We start from the raw sequence: 5643 nt of genomic DNA, 5'->3' as shown, positions 1-5643 counted from the left end.
TATCTTGGCTATCAAACCATGCCTTCCATGTATAAAAACCGATCTGGACCTTTGCGAACTGCTCTAGCACCAACTTTTTAGGTCTATTTTTTTCCTTTTCCTAACATGCAGTAGATCCAAAATTCCAATGTGAACTTGTGAAACTTGTTTTTCCTCACTTAGTCGTTTTTTGCCTCAGATCTTGTACCTTCATCATCTATGTAGGCGGTCTATCCTCTTTAGAAAATAATCTGTCATATGCCATTAGTCCCCTTGTAAACCTCCCGTCGCTTTACCATTTATAATAGCATCAGCCTCTGGATTAACAATTTTGCATGATGGAATTCCTTTTCCTTAACCTGTTGCGCTTTATGCTTTGTCAATTGTGAATCGTAAACCGGCATTAATCTTTTCCAGCTCTTCACTTGCAATGGCCAAACAATTTTATGCCTATAACTGGGTCCCTTCCCGGGTTACTGAAGAGCAACTGGATGGATGCGTCAGAACTGGCGCTTTACCGAAGCGAAGTGAAATCCAGTGGTGAGTTCCCGGTCCAGAAAACCCTTCTACCCCCAGAGATGGCGAAGTAGTAGTGTTTGTTGATCACATGAGCCGTGGCTTTAAACCTCCTGGGTCCAAGTTTTTCTGTGATGTTCTTGCCAACTTACAGATCCATCCTGAAGACATTGGACCAAACTTTGTGTCCAATGTTTGTGGCTTTCAAGTATTTTGTGAAGCATACCTGCAAGAGGAGCCAACTGTTGAGCTATTCCGGGACTTTTTCTATTTGAACCGCTATACTGAGTTTGTAGATGGCCCAATACTGAACTGGGCGACGTTTCAATTTAAAAGAGAAAAGATGTCAGTTTCCCTCATGCCAAACTCCATAGCCATCCTAAAGACTGGAACCAGACTTGGTTTTATTGTAAAGATACCTCCCCTGATGATGAGAATCCTCTGCCGGGTTATCGTCCTCACCGGCTTACCAACACACATCCATTTCCGCAATAGTTGACTACCAAAGAACGGGCTACATATGCTCCATAACTCTCCAAGCTCAGAGCCTTTATGGCCAATGGTCTAACAGGAGTTGATTTTGTTCGCTGCTGGATTTCATGGAGTATATTGCCTTTAAGCCGTCGCCCCAGTTTAATGTGCGAATATACTGGTGACTCAAAAGACCCTCAACGTCATTGTTGGGAATATAGCTACCAGGTAAGACCCGCCCAGGAGGGGCCGGGTCAGCCCCAACGGTGGGTTACAAAAGAAGCCCAATAACATTCAAGGCGGTAGTTTATTAAGACTTATAGAAGGCCTAAGCCCAGAGGCGGCTTAAGGCCCAATATTGTAAACCGTCGTATGTAAGGAAAGACTTGTAAAGAAAGGCATGTAAAAGAAGTCACCGAGCCGGACACGTTTTATGAGCCGGCCGGGACTCTGTAGGCCGCCAGGCGTCAACCCGTGTATATAAGGGGACGACCCGGCGGTGGCTTAAGGACAGGAAACAACAACTCGAAGCCAGGCAAAGCGTATTCGCTCCCTGGTCATCGAAACCCCAGCAATTCCAACACAACTAGACGTAGGCTTTACCTTCACCGTAAGGGGCCGAACTAGTATAAACCCTCTCGTGTCCTTTGTCCTGATTAACCCCTTTAAGCTTCCTAGTTGCGATGGCCCTACGACTAAGTCCTTTTGCTAGGACATCTGCCGTGACAATTCTACGATAGTTGGCGCCCACCGTGGGGCCAGCGCACAGTGGATTTGCGTTCTTGAAGGGCAACTTCGAAGGGCTCAAGGGATACATTGTGGGCCGGATGACCAAGAGTCGTCGCGGCAAGCTCTACATCGACGACGAAGGCTGGGGCCCCGAGGCCGGCTCAATTGAGTACGGGTATCGGGTCCCCTTCGGCGGAATTCATGTCTTCATCGGCCGGATCGGCGAATCAGGCCCTGAGCCGGACGTCTGCACCAACATCATCGAGATGGCTCGGTGCGCGAGACCCGCCCGGCCCGACCCGCTGTGAAGCGTGCCTTTGTGGGTTGCATCCATGGAGGTGAATACTCGGAAGGATCAGTGGATGGCGGTGAGACGACCATCTGTTCTGACACTACGTCATCAACATGCGAGATGGATTCTTTGTATCAGCTGCATGATGGCATGCTTGGGGGCTGTTCTGATGGCAGCAATCAACGGCGCAAGGGTAGGAAACCCCCTCGGTCAGGCGGGTTAGGTCCCACCCTTGAGGAACTATTGAATGAACCTTGCCCAAGACACGGCACCCGGGAAAAGCCAGCCACCTATCTATGGAAGGACTGTACAATCATGAAGGCATTTAAAAATTCAAACACATTTGATGGAAGTCACGGGCCTAGCGGCGGTTCAGGCGGAGGCGGCTTTCATGGCCCGGGCGCCGGTTCAGGTGGAGGCGTTTTTTCATGGTCAGGGCCATACGGGTAACCAGGGAGGTTATAATCCCTCCCAATCCACAACCCGGCCAAGGTAATCAGCAGCAACAGTCCGGATATCAGAGCAACCCAAAATAGTTGAATAGTGGGCAATACCATGTATTTACCACTAGTTTATGCAAGAGGGATCAGAAGCTCCATAAGAGGGCTGTCAATGCCGTTGAACCGGCGATTCCACATTATTTAAGGTGGTCAGAACGGCCTATTGTGTGGAGCAGAGAAGATCATCTTCCCAGGGTTGATAATACGGGTCACTTAGCCTTGGTAGTAGCACCTCAGGTTGGTGGATATAAATTCACTAAAGTGCTCATGGATGGAGGCAGTAGCATCAACATCCTCTACTATGAGACGTTATGTCGGATGGGATTGACTGATAAGAGTCTTAAGCAATCCAACACTGTTTTTCACGATGTTGTACCTGGCAAGTCAGCATACCCAGTTGGTAAGATTGAACTGGAAGTAGCCTTTGGGGATGAATATGATTCCAGGGCTGAGAAGTTAACTTTTGAGGGGGTTAAGATCAAAAGCCCATATCTGTAGCTCAAGATGCCAGGTTATAAAGGCACTATTATAGTACACGGAAGCCGGAAAATAGCCCTGGAGTGTGAAGAAGGAGATGCCGCTTATGCTGAGTCTGTTTGTGCAACAGAGGAGTTAAAGTTTTATAAATATAATGTTGACCCGGCAGATATGACGTCTTTAAAGAAGCCAACAACGGAGCATGAACTGGTGTTGAAGTTCAAGTCAGCCGATGACACCAAAATGGTTGATTTTGTGCCTGGCGACTCATCCAAGTTGTTCATCATCAGTCCCAACTTGGATCCAAAATAGGAAAGCGCGCTCATCGAGTTCATCCGTGAGAACCGGGACATCTTTTCATGCAAACCTTCTAACATGCCGGGTGTCCCGAGAGAACTCGCTGAGCACACTCTTAATATTGACCCGAAGTTTAAGCCGGTCAGGCAGTTTCTCCGACGGTTTAACAAGGAAAGGCGCAAGGCCATTGGAGAAGAGGTGGCCCAGCTCTTGGCGGCCGGGTTCATTGTGGAAGTTTTTCACCCAGAGTGGTTGTCTAACCCGGTTCTTGTACTCAAGAAGAACGGCACCTGTCATATGTGTGTGGATTACATCGATTTAAACAAAGCTTGTCCAGCTGACCCTTTTGCTCTCCCTCGTATTGATCAGATCATTGATGCTACGGCGGGTTGTGAGTGTTTGAGTTTTCTGGATGCTTATTCAGGTTATCATCAGATCGAGATGGCAGTCAAGGACCAGGAGAAGACAACTTTCATCACTCCATTTGGAGCCTTCTGCTATGTGTCTATGCCTTTTGGGCTTAAGAGTGCCCAGACGACTTATCAACGGTGTATGCAGAATTGCCTTCACAATCAGATTGGGCGTAATGTTCATGCTTATGTGGATGATATAGTGGTGAAGTCCAGAAAAGAGGAAACCTTGGTAACAGATCTGAAGGAGACCTTTGATAACCTCCAGGTCTACAAGATGATGCTTAACCCGGCCAAGTGTTTTTTTTGGAGTCCCAGCTGGCAAACTCTTGGGTTTTTGGTGTCCAACCGAGGTATTTAAGCTAACCCGAAGAAAATTAAGGCAATCACATCCCTGGCCAAACCAGCATGCATCAATGACGTTCAACGGCTGGCGGGTCGTGTCGCTGCTCTGAGCCGGTTCATAAGCCGATTAGGGGAGAAGGCGATGACTTTGTATCATATGATGAAAAAGACAGATGACTTTGTTTGGAGTGAAGCTGCAAATTCTGCCTTTGAGAATCTGAAGAAACAGCTTGCTGAGCCACCGGTTCTTACTGCTCCGGTTGAGAAAGAACCGCTATTGTTATATGTAGCCGCTAACTCACGAGCTGTTAGTGTGGCGATTGTGGTGGAACACAAGGAGGCTGGCAAGGAACATCCGGTCCAACGGCCGGTTAACTACGTCAGTGAGGTGTTGATTGAATCTAAACAAAGATATCCACATTGGCAGAAGCTCGTTTATGGGGTATTCATGGCAAGCCGGAAGCTCAAACATTACTTTCAGGGTCACCCAATCACTGTGGTTAGCTCTGCTCCTTTGGGAGACATCATTCAAAATAGAGAAGCTACTGGATGAGTCGCCAAGTGGGCCATTGAACTTGGGTATCATGGGTTGAAGTATGTACCACGTACTGCAATCAAATCTCAAGCGCTGGTTGACTTTATTATTGACTGGACAGAGATGCAGATGCCAGAGGAGAAACCAGACAACACATATTGGACGATTCACTTTGATGGGTCCAGACAGTTGGAAGGCTCGGGGGCTGGAGTTGTATTAACTTCCCCTCAAGGTGAATTTTTTTGTTATGTGTTGTGATTGATGTTTCCTTGTACTAACAACGCAGCAGAATATGAAGCCTTGCTCCATGGTCTTCGAATGGATAAAGAAATGAGTCTGAGCCGGGTCTGGTGCCTTGGCGATTCAGATTTGGTGGCTCAACAGGTATCAGGCAAGTGGGATTCCAAGGATCCTCTCATGGCGGCTTATCACCGTGAGGTCGACGCTGTTGCAGGACATTTTAAAGGTTATCAAGTGGAACACATTGACCGTAGAAAGAATGAAGCGGCTGATGCCTTAAGCCGGTTGGGATCTCAGCGTAAGCCGGTGCCACCTAACACCTTTTTGGATGTTTTTCATAACCCGTCTGTTAAGTTACCTACAGAGGAAGATTTGGCCGTTCCTGACCCGGAGGCACAGGTGGTGGCGGCTCTCCACGTCATCCCAGATTGGACAGTACCGTTCTTGGCTTACATGACCCGAGGCGAGTTGCCAGAGGATGAGACCCTGGCCCGACAGATAACCCGGCGGTCCAAGTCAATGACGATTTCTGACGGAGAGTTATACCATCGCAGCGTCACTGGAGCGTTTCAGCTGTGTGTTTCTCCTGAAGAAGGCCAAGAAATACTTTGTGAGATCCATGAAGGGGATTGTGGTCATCACGCCGGGTCAAAATCTCTTGTGGCCAAAGCTTTTCGTCATGGTTTTTACTGGTTGACAGCTCATGCTGATGCAGAAGATCTGGTCAGTAGATGTGATGGATGTCAAACATTTGCACGACGAGCGCATGTGCCGGCTCAGGAATTGCGGATGATTCCAATCACTTGGCCGTTTGCAGTCTGGGGGCTTGACATGGTTGGACCTTTCAAAAGG

Source organism: Triticum urartu, chromosome 4A (genome assembly GCF_056163025.1).
Source record: "Triticum urartu cultivar PI428250 chromosome 4A, HENAU_Tu73, whole genome shotgun sequence".
NCBI classification, from domain to species: domain Eukaryota; kingdom Viridiplantae; phylum Streptophyta; class Magnoliopsida; order Poales; family Poaceae; genus Triticum; species Triticum urartu.
The sequence above is the reverse complement of the archived record's forward strand: the minus strand, read 5'-3'. Positions refer to the sequence as shown.